Genomic DNA, 16,436 nt, shown 5'->3' on the forward strand with positions numbered 1-16,436 from the left:
CCCATTAGCAATCAACAAAACATACAAAAGCCCCACCCACAGGGAGCATATACTCTATTTAAGGAGACAATAAACAAATCAGTCAATTATGCCATATGAGAAGGAATGACTTCTAAACATGAAATGGAGGAGGAGAGGGGATACAAACTGTTGGGAAGGATGTACAACTTTTAACAGGAAACTGGGTCACGAAAGGGCTCACTGAGGGATTGATGTGTCAGCTGAGATTTGAAAAAGGGAAAGAAAGAAGGCCATGAGGAGACCTGGGGAAGGAGATTCCAGGTAAAAGGAAGAGCAAGTACAAATACCCAGAGATTGAAGAATAGAGAGGAGGCCAGTGTGGTTGGAGCAGAGGAAGCAAGGAGAGATTGGTGTGAACTTACAGAGAAATGGGGGCCTGAACTAGTAGAACCTTATGGGACATTTCAGGAACTTTGGCTTTTACTCTGAGTGAAATGGGAAGGCACTAGAGGTTTCTGAGCCAGAAATGACAAAATCTGAGTTACATCTAACTGCTGCGTTGAATACAGACTGTAGGGCTCCAGAGTAGAAGCCAAGACACCAGTAATGTGGGAAAGGCGTGATGGTAGGTGCTGAGAACAGCAATAGAGGCGGTGAGGAATGGCACACTTCTAAATACATCCTGAGAGACGAGCTGACTGGATTAGCAACAACTGATGTGGATGTGATGAAAAGAATGGAAGAGCGGAGCCATTGACTGAGATGGGGACGACTGCAGATGAAGCAGGTGCAAGGTGAGATCTGTTTCAGTTGTGGACATGTTAAATTTGAGATGTCCTTTAGGCACTCAAGTGGAGGTGCTGAAGGAGTCTGAAGTTTAGGGAAGAGGGATCATAAGGAGCAAGAGAGTTAAACAGAGCTGAGAACTGAGAGCTAAGCCCTGAGGGTCTCTGGGAAAGAAAGGAAATATTTCTAAAATTTCCATTTAGTTCTTTTTTTGATGAGCTTATTTTTTCTTCATAGTTTGCTCTTTTTCTCTTTATGTTTTGATTCCTTATTCTGATTCTTAATCAATCTAAACATATACTCTTACATTATTTTTCAGTTTTCCTAATGTTGAAACTTCTTGATGCTCTCACTCTACCATGGGAGGTAGGGGTGAGATGGTGTACTTTTGCTTCTGTGAAATGACCCAAACAAATATTAATCTTTATAGTTGGTTCCTTTTCTTGGGGGATCCCAAACCACACACCCATGAAACACATAGCCCAGAATTCTTATTTTCTTCAGAAGAGGCTCCTTACCCGGAACCGAGCCAGAAACATACAAGTTTTCTGTGCGGTTTTAAATTTTTCTAATTTCCACCCATTTCCATAAAGTCTTTTGAGATTCTAGACTTTAATAGAAGGTTTCTATGCAATTTCTTGAATGTTCACACCCTATCTTCAGTTCTCTCACAGGTGTTAAAACACAAACCCAGCATCAGTGGAAATTTACTACCTATCCAGGGAAACAGCAGGTGAATGGGGGGGAGGGGTGTTATAAGTAACTTTTAATTTCTTTCTTTTATATCTGTATATATTGTTTTCTACAGTGAAAATAAATATTTTATAATGATGAGGAAGGCAAAGCAAAAATGAATTTGTAAGTGTTCCCTGCTAATAAGATAACAATATGCAAGACATACTACTCTATATGACACAGATCTAACCACATATCTGAGAGAAATAAAAAATATACTTTCTAATATATTTTCTGTTTAGATCAGAGTTGGAAATACATGCATGATTTCTTCCTTGTGGTAGAGGAAGTTCATTGGAACCTTTAAAGAAAGCTGAAACAGCTTTCAATTTTACCTTTATACTCTGTTGTCCAAACTACAAATTATATGCCAATTATTTCAATCTGTTGCCAAATACCTTAATAAAAATGAACTATTTCTCAGTGAACTGAAACTTTGGTGTACATAACACAAGCTTGTGGATTTAAATAAAATAACTATGTTGACTGTATTTTTAAATTTTCTTATTGAATGTAGCCATAATCCGTACTGCCTAAAAAGAAATTTTTTTTATTTCATTTTTAAGGTGTCTGAGAAAATTTATTAGATAAAGAGATGAAAATAAAGAGGGTTATTGAAGGAATGTTTCCACTTAAGAAGTTCCTCCTGGTTGATATATATTTCTGTGTAAAGTTGGGGGTCTTTCATCTCTGTCAAATCTTTGATCTTAACGACAACAAAAAAAATGCCAGATGAAGGCAATAAAAGGAATGCTTTTATGAAGTTCTCTCTTTTTGAAGATGGTTAAATATTGAAAAGTTGCCAACCCCCACTATACCTGCTTTGAATATTTTTTAATTTATTTTTTATTTTTTAAATTTTATTTTTAATGGAATAATAATAATTATAAATATTAATGGAGTGCAATGTAAAGTTTTGATATATGTTTATGTTGTAGAATGATTAAATCAAGTTAATTAACATACTTATTACCTCACATACTTATCAATTTTTTGTGGTGAGGATATTTAAAACCTAATTTTTAAGCAATTGTGAAATATACAATGCATTATTATTAATTATAGTCACGATTCTGTGCAATAGATCACTAAAGCTTATTCCTCCTGTTTAGCTGAAACTTGTATCCTTTGATCAACATTTCCTCTTTCCTGAGACCCACCTCCCCCTGCCTCTGGTAACAACCATTCTACTCTCTACTTCTGAGTTTGACTTTTTTAGATTCCAGACGTGAGTGAGATTGTGCAGTACTTGTCTTTCTGTGCCTGGCTTATTTCACTTAGCACAATATCCTCCAGGTTCATCCATGTTGTACCAAATGACAGAGTTTCCTTCATTTTAATTGTGTGTGTGTGTGCGTGCGTGTGTGTGTGTGTGTGTGCGTGCGCGCGTATGCACATTTTCTTATCCATTCATGTGTAGATGGAGGCTTGGGTTGTTTTCATATCTTAGCTATCAGGGAAGTGGAGAAAGGGAACACTTGTTCATTGTTGGTAGAAACGTAAATTAACATAGTCATTTTGGAAAACAATATACAGGTTTCTCAAGAGGCTAAAAAATAGAACTATCATATGTTCCAACAATCCCACTTCTAGGTATGTATACAAAGAAATTGAAATCGGTTTGTCAAAAAGATATCAGCACTCCCATGTTCACTGTCCTTGAATCTTTATATGGTTTATTTCACATTTATCAAAATGAAAATTGAGATATATAGAACCTATGTAATAAGTTGAAAAATGAACTTTTAAATTGCTACACTGAGAATTGCCGCGATAGCAAAATGAGAATTACTTTTGAGGGGAAAAAAAGAGAGAAAGAAGAGTTTTCTGAATTTGTATTTACACAGGCAAAGTAAAATGTAGAAAGTTAAGATACTCGCTGGGGAATCAGGTGTCTCCAGAATGGTATCTTAGCTGTGCAATTCTCTCCCCTCATTCCTCTTTCTAATCTCTTTTATTTCAGTGAAACATCTGAGGTGATTTTCATGCAGAAATGCTCTAAATCCATTTTTACAGTTTCCAAAGAGGCTTCAGTGGGATCATGCGAATTGTGAATTTTATTAATTCTCCACTACAATTTCTCTAACTGGACTCAGAGAAAGGGTTTGAAAGCCCACCCTTCAGCTTCTGTCAGCAGATGACAAGTTCTATTCTTTTCAGAAAAGACTGATCTCTTGGGAGTTCATCCTGGTTAGATGTGTAGAAAAGTCTAGAAAAATAAGTTTTGATGGTCTCCATTCTCCCAAGATCTTTTTAAAGTACTTTAACTTCTTGAAGCACTGCAGACAGGGAAGAAGATGGTATGATTCAAAATACTTTTGCCAGAATTATACTCTCCAAGGACCAGGGGTGTTTACAGCTACAGATGGTGTGAAAGACAGCACACCACATTCCTGTCTTTCTCCTCTACAGGAAGGATTAGCACGCGCGCACACACACACAGACACACAGACACACAGACACACACACACACACACACATCTTTCAGAATTTCTTAAAAAGTAGCATACATGGAACTTTCCAATCAGACTTAGACTGTTACTCATCTACTCCTGGGTTTGCTTTCCTTTGGAATCATAATTGCAAACAGAGTTTCTTAGTAATGCTAATGTAACCCTGTAATTAGGAAGTACATGAAAAGAACTATATTTCCATTTTTCCTATTTATGCTGTACGTTCTGGGAAAGAGACATGGCATTTGGGGGGAGGTTAAAGCGTGGTGGACAGTTTCATCTGTGTATCAGTAATTGGATTTGAAAAGTTCTTCAGTAAAAAATCGCCTTTTGTTTCCACAATAAATGAAATTATGCTTAAGTATATATAAAACTGCTTTCTCTATTAAGATACAAAAAAAAAAAAAAGAAAAAATTTCAGTTTCTAGTTGAGAATCTCTATTGTTCTTCTGTAAATGCAACAGATATACCTTAAGAAGAAATGTGGTTGACAATGGGGATAGCTAAGTCATTTCTTTAACTTATAGAAACTTATATGAGGATATTTCAAAAAGTTCTTGGAAAGATGGAATTAAAAGATAATACAAATCTTTTCATGAACTTTTTGAAGTACCCTCATATTTCTAAAGACTTTATTAAATGTGGAGGAAAATAATTGCTATTCAACAATCAACACATTATAGGAGGTGAATTATAGAGAACTTTTTCATAATAGGCTTAAGATTCATCTAAGACATTTTTAATTGTGATTCTCTATAAAGTAAGCCGGAGGTATGCATTATATCTTACAGATTACAATTCAGAATGCTAAAGCAAGGAGAGACTTGATAACTTGATAAAGCCATTGCCAAGTTCTTCATACCATGGAAACTGACACGTAAGTCCTCTGACATTTTGTAGAGTATTGTACTCATTAGACTATGTGTGATTACTTTTAATATGGATGAATCTTAGACTCAAATTGTATTTATAGAAACAATTAATAGACTTGACCTTAAGTGTTCACAGAGTAAGAAAAATAGCCTTCTGTTAGCCAAACATTGTCATGGCTAGGTGGATGTGCTACTGACTATACCAACAGACTCTTCCCCGAAATATTGCATCACCATTCTGGAACACATGCTGCTGCCCTCTTTAATTATGCGTTTGGATGGCCGGCTGCTTTCTGCAATTAGAGAAGTAGAAGTTCAGCATCTAGCCTCTGAATTGAACTGGATGACCTTGCCTTATAAAGGAATGGTAAAAAAGGCACTGACCACAGGCCTGTCTGCTGGATCCAAAGATATATGTGTGGGCAGCAGTGTGGGTACTGTTGAGAAGTACATGTCCTTCCTTATAATCATCTATTTAACGGTCAGCAACTGGGAGAAGAGGAAAGAGGAAATAAGAGGCATGGAGTTGATATTGTTGATTGTTAGACCGATCATTTTATCTTTGGAAATTCTTCAAGCTAAGATCGGGGCCTATTGTGACTAAAGATAAGAGAGGCAAGATGGCTCCCAGGAGAGATTCAGAAAATGCAGATTAGTCAGGCACTCTTACTGATGTCAGCCTAATCAAGCCTGCAATTTATCAATTATGGAAATTTATACTCTACTAGCTAAGCACATTCATATAGCATGCACCTGTGTCCCATGTTGGAGAGTCTTAATAGATAAAATTAAATTGTAACCATATTGTTTTTTATTTTGTGCCAACATAACTGAATCCCAAAACAATGAAATAGGAAACTACTAATAAAATCAAAAGTCATTAATATGTCATAGAGTTATCTTTCTTGTCAAGTTTGATATAGAGTTTCTGTATTTTTCCAAAACCAGTTTCAACCCAACTTCCCTTAGTGGTTTTGAGAATGCAAACAGAGCAAGCTGAGATGATGTATTGCTTCCAACTCTATTCCCTCAGGTGGATTTAAGTTAGTGCTACACAGTCCAAATTGTTAAAGAATTGGCAGCTGCAATATTGCAGTCTGTAGCTCATTCCAACAATTCTAAGAGGGAGCAACACAGGAAGGTTTTGTTTGTTTGTTCATTTTTTGCTTGTTTGTTTAGAATGTGGAATTTTTTTACTAATATTTCAGAATGGTATGTGTAGGAGGGATCTTATACTATCCTTTCATCTTTTAGATAAGGAAGTTGAGTGCCAGACAGGTTGTTTGATTTGTCCAGGGACACACAATTAATATATGAAGTAAGAGGGCCAAGTATTCCAGTTTCTTGGCTCATACTCAGGTGTTTGTAATGGGAGACTTCATACAGTTGCTGTTTCACTTTTTGATATGCTTAGCTGTTGTCATGATATTCTTCCCCCCATAATTATTACAAAGTTCATCTCAAAATTCTCAGTGAAAAGTGGAAAGAGGACATGGACTCTGAAGATTTTGGAGTGAAAAAACTGACAGGCCTGAAACAGACAAGCGGACTCAGAAAACTTGGGATCTTTTCTTTGTATTAGCTCTTTCTCAGTTGCTGTGGACTGCAGTTGGCTTCACTTCTTAGAGTTTATTTTCTCTTTTAGAAAATAAGAACCACATCCTTTGACCTGCCTACCTCAATGGGTGGTGATAAGCCTGGAATGCAGTAATTTAGATGAAAACATTTTATAAACCATAAAGCACCTGGAGTATGGTCTGTCTTTATCACAGAACACCACTCAATGTTTTGAAGATCTCCAAATTCGGTTCTTAACTGGTGAGAAATAACAGCAGTAGTACAAACAGATACTTACCATGAAGTCATTGGATAGAAGCAGCAAATTTCATCCAAAATGCTCTCTGGCCCAAGAGTATCAAGAATTGGAATAGACAGCAGGACCTCGAGGCAGGAAGATCCTTCAATAAACATAGAAAAAATTTAACCCTTTTCAGCCTAGAGTGAGGTCTTGAGATAATTGCTATTATTCACTTAATCCATTTCCAAAGTAGTTAAGGCAATTACTTCTGATGACCTTTATAACCTAAGAGAAAATACATGGTGGTGCATCTCATAAAAAAATATTGTGTGGGTCTCAAGCATTGTTACATAGGAAACATTTTACTAATGCAATATTTTAAAATAATGTTTATTTCATATTTTTTACAAGCTCTATAGTATATAAAAATAAAAATATTTAGTGTTTAAAATCCCTTGGGGAGAATAATAACTTTTAGCTGTTATTCTACCTGCAATTTTATACCTTTCCCTGATATAACTTTTTGTACTATGAAGCTATTCGAAAGGCTAAAATGAGATTTAGAATCAGTTTATACCAGATGAGTTCTTTTTGGAAGGACTGACAGATTAAATTAATTATAAAAAAGAACAAAGGAAGGAGTAAAGAAAGAAATCTCTTAGAATGGAATATTCAGTAACTGTTCATTTGTCCATGTATGTTGTAAATGATTTTAAATATACTTGTAATTATTATAGTTTTCAGCATGCAACATCTATGCTGGCCTTATCAGTATTGTTTTAAAATCCAAATATTTAGAGAGAAAATAATATTTATAGATAATATCTATTCTACAGCATTTGCACCCTCTTGGGTCATCAACATTCTTTTCATTAACTACTAAATGATACTGTTAATTATATCCCTGTTATTCTCCTTCAGCTCTCTAAATATTTTATACCTAGTAGAATGCAACTTATTTATGAACTTTCATAAATTTACAACTCAGAAGAACTTGGCCCAATTTACCTGATTCCTCCATTTCATTGCTTTAGGATAGAGGCCAATAAAGGATGGCCTTTGGGCCTAATCCAGCCTTTCACATTTTTTAAAAATTTATTTCACTGAAACATTTTTGATGATACATATTTGTGGGGTACAGAGTTGAATATCAATACCTATGTAAAATATGTGATGATCACTTACCTGCTTTCAAAGATGAGCCAACATTGACCTCCTATGTACAAAGTTATCAAAGTGAAATACAAAATGAGAATATTTGGTTTATTTACACAGTAGAAAAAGTTGAGTAGGATAGGGTCAATTGAATGGTTATTAGCTTCTTAATTTTGGCTAGGAAATTTAATCTGATAACAACAACAACAAAAAATTGAAATGTATATTGGAAAAATATCCATACAATTATAAAATTCCAGAAAGTATGTATGTCAAATATTGAAAATCTTTTGAGAAAATAGGTCACATAGAAACACAAACATCCAAGATAATAGGCCTTTTTGATTAAAGAAGGTCTTTCTCACAAAGACTATCTGATGACAACAGGAGAGATTAAATAGAGACCTGCAACAAATGCAAGATTAGGCTGGGTGACTTTGACAAACAGATTCAAAATCCATAAATTGGAGTTGTTTTAATTCATCGTTAAATTAATACCTTTTTTTTTTTAAAAAGCTATTACTCCTGAAGAAAAATGTGTTTAAAATTCTTGGGTTCAATTTATGTTCACATTAATTTTACTTACAGGTTTTACTTATAGGCTTTAAATTTTCCAATAAGATGACAACTATAAGATAAATCTCATAAACATCAGGGCTTTTTTAGGCTGAAAACTGAAAACAATACACCTTTTCAATGGCAAATAAGAATGTGATCAATCAGAGGATAGGAAACACAATTCCTTATATTCAGAGTGTGGATGATTAAATGCCTTTTTGGTGAAGAATATTTGTAACAAGCTATGCCATAACCTTCAGGATCTCATCAGTCCTTAATACCTCAAGGCATGAGGATTGAAGGACTGTTTTTAAAACAGGTAATGTCTGTAGTACTTCGTCTCAGAAGGGGAAAGAAGAGCAGACAAAAATGCCCTAAAAAATAATGGGGAAAAAATAATAAACAGACTTAAGCTACCAAAAATCTTCATGGGGCAGTAAAAAATGTCACTTTTCCTCTTACAGGCTCAAGAGCACTACATTTTTCAGACTTCAAACAGCTTTTATGTGACTTATTTCCAGTTTATTTCCCAACAATGAACTATATTTTTAGCTTGTTAAATACTATAGTTAAGATGTGTGGGAAACACACTTAAACCTTAAGTTTTCAAGGAAGTCGAGCTAGTTTGCTTTTACTGAAATGGTGAGTCCACAGGCACTAACCAGCCAAATGTTAAAGTTAGACATTCTGGAGTAGTAGAGTGACACTAGTTTTAGTAAGTAGAATTTTCAGTCACATTATCATAGTATTTCAAGTAAATTTCAGTCTACCGGGAGATATATGAATATCAAGCTTTATGTTTTCTTTGAAAATTTTGCTCTTCATTTAGCAGAAAAGGAGTATCTTTTTGTAACCGTCTTGGACTTTGATAAGAGGAAAAAAGAAAAAAATATTAAGTATTTTTTAATACTAATATAAAGTGTTTTTCCCATATGGGACAGTAGAATATAAAATAAATGTAATATATTACTAAAGGGTTTTCATGTATTTTAGGATAAAACCATATTCTTATTTGCTTGCTTTGAATAATTCTCCCTATGTATACATAAGCACTTTAAAGATCAAAGCAATTTTAATGGCAATTTCCCCCCAACACTGGCAAGTGTGTTTAGGCCCTTGGAGGAAAAAAAAAAGGTTTTTGTTTTAAAAGGCCTTCAGTTGTATTCATTATCTGTGTCAAAATGCCCAGTACAGAGTATGGATAAACTAACAGAAGGGTAAATTAGTAAAAAGAATTTAGAAGGGACTTCTAGCTACAGGAAAACATCTTTAAAAATCCTTAATCATTTTATTAAACATATGTACCAAGCTACATAATCAGTTGGGATGATCAGAAAAGAAAGATGGAAGGTTTGCTGGTGTAGTTACTAAAGGAAATTTCTTCCTACGTGGGGTGGTGATGCCACAGACACAGTGTTAGGCTACATTGACCTTGGGCCCTTGCAGAGGAAGGGATTTTTCAGGTGGAAACTACTCAGTTAACACTCTCTGCTTCAGTAAAGCCAGGAAATTAACCTCCAGAACCAATTAGCTAAGTTAAGGAGGCAAATATAATGTATTTGCTCTATTGGGATACGTAACAGCACTGAGTAATAAGAGTAGGCTTTGTAGATAGCCAGGTTCGAGTCTTGGGTTTACCATTTACTGGATGATGGCAGAGAAGGTGATTGTAAAAGGAAGAAACCTTAGACAAGATCTTCATGCATTCAACACGTTTTTTCTGAGTAGTTATCAGGCATTCCTCTGTTCAGTAGGATAATAATCTTCATATCCTAACACTGGTGTGAGGATCAAGTGAATTAATGAATATGAAGTACTTAGCAGAGTGCCAGGCGTACATCAACAGCTCAACATAGGGCAGCTGCTATTATAATAAGTACAAACAGTTAATCAAAAACTTACATTTGGGGTCTAATGTACAATAATCACACATGTAGATCAATCATAGACAAAGAGTTAGGTTACACAGTGATTAAATCATTAAGATCATAAGAAAAGGTTCTTAAATTCTCTCTAGATATTTCTGTTGCCTTATTCTTGCTCATAGTATATTCCCCATGTTTATGTCCAATAAATAAAAGAATAAACAGATTAAAGAATAAATTTTTAGTAGAAAACCATTACCAAATGTGTATATACGTATACTTCTTCATATTGATCTGGGCCAGGTTTTCTCAAACTGTGGTCCATAGAAACCTGCTAATCACTCAAGATACTTTGAGAAAACTATTTTCATAATAATACTAAGCTATTATTTGCCTTTTCACTGTGTTGGCATTTGCACTAATGGTGCAAAAGCAATAGTGGGTAAAATTGCTGTCACCTAAGCACAAGTCAGGGCAGAGGCACTGAACTGTAGCAGTAGTCATTGTATCCTGCACCACCATTTACTGCAGGAAGGAAAACAGTGCCACTTTCACTTAAGAGTATCTTTGGCAAAGCAGTAAACGTATTAATTTTATTAAGTCTAAACCTTGGTGTACACATCTTTTTACTATTCTGCAAGACAAAATGAGATTACACATAAGGCACTTCAGCTGCATACCAAAGTATAATGGTAGTCTTGAGAAAAAGCACTTGTTTGATTGTTAGAGTTGTGAGATGACCTAGCCATGTTTTTCAAGGGATTATTTTTACTTGAAATAATGGCTGATGGACAAGGATTGATTATTCAGACTAGGGTACCTAGAAGACATTTTCTTTAAAATAAGTGAAGTGAGCATGTCACTTCAAGGAAAACAACTGATAGTTCTTGTTGCCAGTAATAAAGAACCTAAGTTTTCACAGGAAATTTAGAATTTTGGAAAAACTGTATCTGCCACCATAAACTTGATGAATTCCAAATATCAAATATTTAAAGACTTCCTGATGATATTAGTGGTGATACTAACAAATGTGACTTTTAAGTATTGTATAATGAAATGTGTCACTCTTTTGAATATTTGTGTAACTCGGTGAACTGTTAGTTTCCAGAAGATCAATGTATGATGTTATAAAAGAAAAAATGCACTATACACTAATAAAAGATACAAAGTTGAAGGTTGATTGGCATATTTTAATATGAGAGTATGAAGAGTTTGTAGACATGGTTTCAGATTCCACATTACAATTAATTAAAAACTACCACTTGATGAGCTTTAGTGTAGTATCAAAAAAGAATACCCACAACTATCTGAAGAAGCTATCCAAGTAAAGTCCTCCCTTTTCCAACTACATATTTGTGTGAGGCAAAAATTTGTTTATATACTCTAGTCAAAACAATATATTTCAATAGATTGAATGCAGAAACAGAAATGAGAATCCAGCCATCTTCTATAAAAGCAGACAGTAAAGAGATATACAAAAATGTAAAGCTATGTCTCTTCTCATTATTATTTTTATTTTAAAACATATAGATATTTTACATAAAATGTCACTTTGTTCACATGTATGGGTTTATTATTGTTATTTTAAAATAAATTAATAAATATGCTATGGGTTAAATGTGTCCACCAAAGGTGCATGTACTGGAAGCTTGATCTCTATTGTGACAGTGTTAAGAGGGTGGGAAATCTTAATGTGGATATATTAGTCCCTTTCTGTTGCTTATAACAAAATACCCAGAACTGGGTAATTTATAAGAAAACAAAACTTATTGCTTACAGTTTCTCAGGCTGGGAAGTCCAAAGTCCATCCAGTGGACCCAGGGGTGACCCAGGGGTCTCACATTGCAAGATGGTAGAAGCAGAGAGAGCAGAGCAGAGAGAAACTGCCTCATTCACTCTCTTTTAAAGCCCTCAAACTATGCCCATGACCACCATTTTTAATCTGTTCATTACTGCATGATCTTACAACCTAATCACCTCTTCAAGGCCCCACCTTTCAATTAGCATAATAGAATTTCCCACCCTCAGCAGTTACAGTAGGGATTAAGCTTGAAGGGATAAAACATGAAGTTTGTGGGACACTACTCCATTGATCCACAGCAGTGATAATTGAAAGGTGGGGCCTTTAGGAAGTCATTGGATTGTGAGGACTGTGCCCTTGTGCATAGATTAGTCCATTGATGATTTGAGGGGTGGTAATGGGCATGATTCTGATGGCTTTAAAAGGAGAATGAATGAGGAGGTTAGCTCTTTCTTCCTCAGGCCTGTGTCACCATAAAGAGTCACCACCCACAAGAAGGCCCTCATCAGACATGTTCCCTGGACTTTGTATTTCCCAGCCTCCCAAACTGTAAGAAGCAAATTTTATTTCTTTATAAATTACCCATTTTCAGATATTCTGTTATAAGCAACAGAAACAGACTAATACAATGTACATATCTATAAAATTTCTGTTTTAATTTTAATATAGTGTATAAACATAGATAGTCACAGATATAATCCACCAAACAAAAACTCTTTGGGGTTCTCCACATTTTTAAGAATGACAATGGGTTCTCAGACCAAAAGGTTTAAGAATCTGTAAAAATCAAAGATCTGAGATTCCACCTTAATAGGCCGGAAAAAGAACAGCAAGGTAAATCCAAAACAGGTTGACAGAGGGCTATAATATAAACAAGAGAAAACAAACTGCGAAATTTAATAAGGTGAAAAGATAGTTCTTTGAGGTCAACAAAATTTATAAGCCCCTAGCCAAATTGATCAACAACAACAAAAAAGAAAGAGAACATAAATTACCAAAATCAAGAATTAAAGGGAATCATCACAGATCCTCCAGACTGTAAAAGGATAATGAGGAATGTTATGGACAACTGTATGCTGACAATTTTGACAAGTAAAGATGAAACGGACAAATTTCTTAAAAATCGCTTGCCAAGACTGATGAGATGAAACAGAATAGTCCTTTAAATAAATTGAAATTGTTATCAAAAACTGTCCACAAAGGAAATTCCAGGTCTGAATGATTTCACTGGTAAAGTTTATTAAACATTTAGAAAGAAATATCACTAATATTATACAAATTCCTTCAGAAAATAGGGAAAGAAGACTTGACAGTATTTGCTGGTGAATTAGATGTGAGGCGTGAGAGAAAGAAAAGAATCAAGGCTGATATGTAGTTTTGGCTTGTGCTAACTGGATGAATTAAGGCATTACTAGGATAGGGAGGGAACAGGTGTGTGGGGAAGAGAAAAGATACATTGATAGTAATGTTTAGGACATTAAAAGTTTGATATGCCAAGTGTGCGTGCCAAGTCTACAGTTGAATATACCAGTCCAGAAATGGGTGGAGCAGTGGAGGGCAAGAGCTATCAATGTGGGATTTATCAGCATATAAAGCCATGACTGATAGTAGCTTGTGACTGAATGTAGATGGGAAAGAGAAAGTTCCCCAGGGCTGAATAGCTGAGCCTACCAGCATTGAAAGGTGGAAAGGAGAAAGTTAAACTGGCAAAGGGAATTGAGATGGTGTGGGCACTGAGGTAGGAGGAAACAAAAAAAGTGTATGCAGATAAAAACAGTTGTCTTTTCCATCTAATGTAACTGAGAGGGTAGGCACCAGTGAATTTGGCTATATGAAGGTCATTGTTGACCTTAACAAGAGCAGTTTTAGAGGAGGATTGGAGTGGGGAGTCTTCTTGGAGTGGGTTGAAGAGAAAAAGCAGAGGTAGATAACATATCAAAATCTTCAATAGGTTTTGCCATAAAGGGAAAAAAATGTCATTAGTAGATTGTAAATATGAGGGTCAAGAGAATTTTTTTAAAGATTATACTTCCAATGGAAAAAAATCAAACAGAGAGGAATACATGGGTGATGTAGGAGAAGCCAGGCTGAACTGTCTGAGCTAAGTCCTTGAGAAGGCAAGCAGAATTAGCAGAGGTTGGAAGGGAAGGCAGAGAGTGTGGGCACAGACGTGGCTTCCCGACACGCCGGTGGGAAGAAGAGAGCATTCCCATTAGAGGGCTCAATTTTCCTTGTGAAGCAGAAAGGAAACACAGCAGATGAACAGAAGAGAGAAGGAGGGAGAAACAAAGGCAGAAAATAGTCATGTTGGGGAGGAGGAAAGTGAATACTGCAGGGAAATGTCATGGGATTGTGGAGCAGCATTGAGTGTCCATTACAGAAATATGGTGAATTTGAGGTGAAATCAGTTAGTTGAGTTGTGTATTTCTTTTCCAGCAATGTTCAATTACTTTGATTTAACTAGGAATAATTGGATAGTTCATCAAGGCTGTGGAATTGTCAGAATAAACAAATTTGACAGAGTGAGAGAGAAACAGGGAAATTGAGGATTTGCATAGCCCCTGCTTTCCCTAACATCAACAGGGTAAAACCTATACTGGGGACCTTTTGTTTCAGGTCCATTGCTAAATGTCATATAAAAGGAGTCCATTTTTCTATAGTCTATGGCTATTTGTTCATAACCTCCATGTTTTCAGTGGAAGAAAGGGATGGTCGTGGCCTGCCACCCTGAAAATTCTGCTCAGCTTTTGGACTCCACCTTCTTGTATTTTGGGAAGTCATCTGACCATGAACGCTGCCATCTCATGTATTTCATCCTGTAGTGTAATATTGAGAACTTATCTCTCACCTTGGTCAAATGACATCTTAGTTGTTAAGTACTTCTTAAGCCTTACACAATTCCTGTTCCCTTACTTGGGAGCACAAGAGAAAGTTGGCCCCTTTCTCCTGGTGACAGGAATCAGTGTGACAAAATTTCAGACACCAAAGATTTGATAGGGGCTACAGAACCATGACCAACAAAGTCCATGTTGTCCTCATCCAATCTTACTTATCCTTTAAAAGGTTCCCTGTGGGTGTCGTTACACTCCTGACCCATGAACTAGCACAAGGTGAATTTTCTGCAAGCTGATGATTTATCTATCTTTAGAGCTCACAGGGGTTCTTGGCTCTTCTCCTAAAGCTCACCATATGAAATGCTTCAGTCATCTTTGACAGTGTTATCACCTAACATCCACATGAGCTTTGCTTAACACAGACACCTAAAAATATAGTACTGGGCTCTAAGATCAGCTGCACCAGATTGAAAATCTATTTTAAAAGAAGGGGATCTGCACCTTTAATTAGTGTTCTTCCATAGCTTCACTTGGTGATTAGTAATTATAAGTAATAATATTTACAATAGCTAACATTTACTGAGCACCATCTTAAACACTTGATGTGACTAATTCATGTAATTTTCAAAACAACCTTATGTGATGGGTACTATTATCATTCCCTTTTTAGTGGTAATAAAATTTGAGTCACAGATATAGTAAGCAACCTGCTCAAGGTGAAGATAAAATGTCAGAGATGAAATTTAAACCATAACTTACTGATCTTTAATAAGAAATAGTTTATTTATTTTGTCATATTATTCCTATTACAATTTTATTTTAGATTGCCCTATCTTTAAAACGTAGATATGATAACTTAGCTTGAGGAATTTGTATTTGCATGAAAAGGAATCAGATTAGCTAACTTTATAAAATCTCCTAAATCTTCCTTCCTATATTACATTCAGAAAAACACGTGTTTGGACCTTGTGAAATTGCTTTTGTTTTTCATTTTCAAATTACAAAAATGGCAATTTTGTGTGACTCGATGTAAAAGGGAGGCCACAAACTCATATGTAGTCCAGCTCTCTGCTTTATTTCATTATTATGATGGTTTTTGCTGTCATTCATGATCACTTTCCTGGTCTCCGTTGTGTCAGGAATGAACACTCTCCCTTGGTGAAAGAGCAAGTCAGGGATAGGGGTATAGATTATGACATAGAGACAGAATCACTTGACTAAGATGTCTGAAGACTTGGACCTTCACCCTGCTTGCTCTGTGAGCTCTTCAGTCCAAGTGTGCTCAATAATGTGAGATGTGACTTGCTTCAGAACGTAGAATCAATCCAAGCCTTTATTATTTTACTGTTTTTCAAAGAACCTCCTCTCGAAACCTAACAGCAAAGAAGCCAGCCTCTGGGATTGAAAAGTTAATTAATTGTAATGGTTTCAAGAACACTATCAGACACTCAGAAATCATAACACCAAACAATGTGCTAAACTCCTCATTCATCCCTCAGAATTTTTTAGTGCTGAAAATAGCATCAATTCAAGTATTCTTGGCAAAAACATTGCTAATTGGCAATCAAAAGAGTCCAACTAATGTGTTTACTGAGTGCAAACAAGAAGGGTTGTCACA

Source organism: Cynocephalus volans, chromosome 5 (genome assembly GCF_027409185.1).
Source record: "Cynocephalus volans isolate mCynVol1 chromosome 5, mCynVol1.pri, whole genome shotgun sequence".
Classification (NCBI taxonomy): Eukaryota; Metazoa; Chordata; class Mammalia; order Dermoptera; family Cynocephalidae; genus Cynocephalus; species Cynocephalus volans.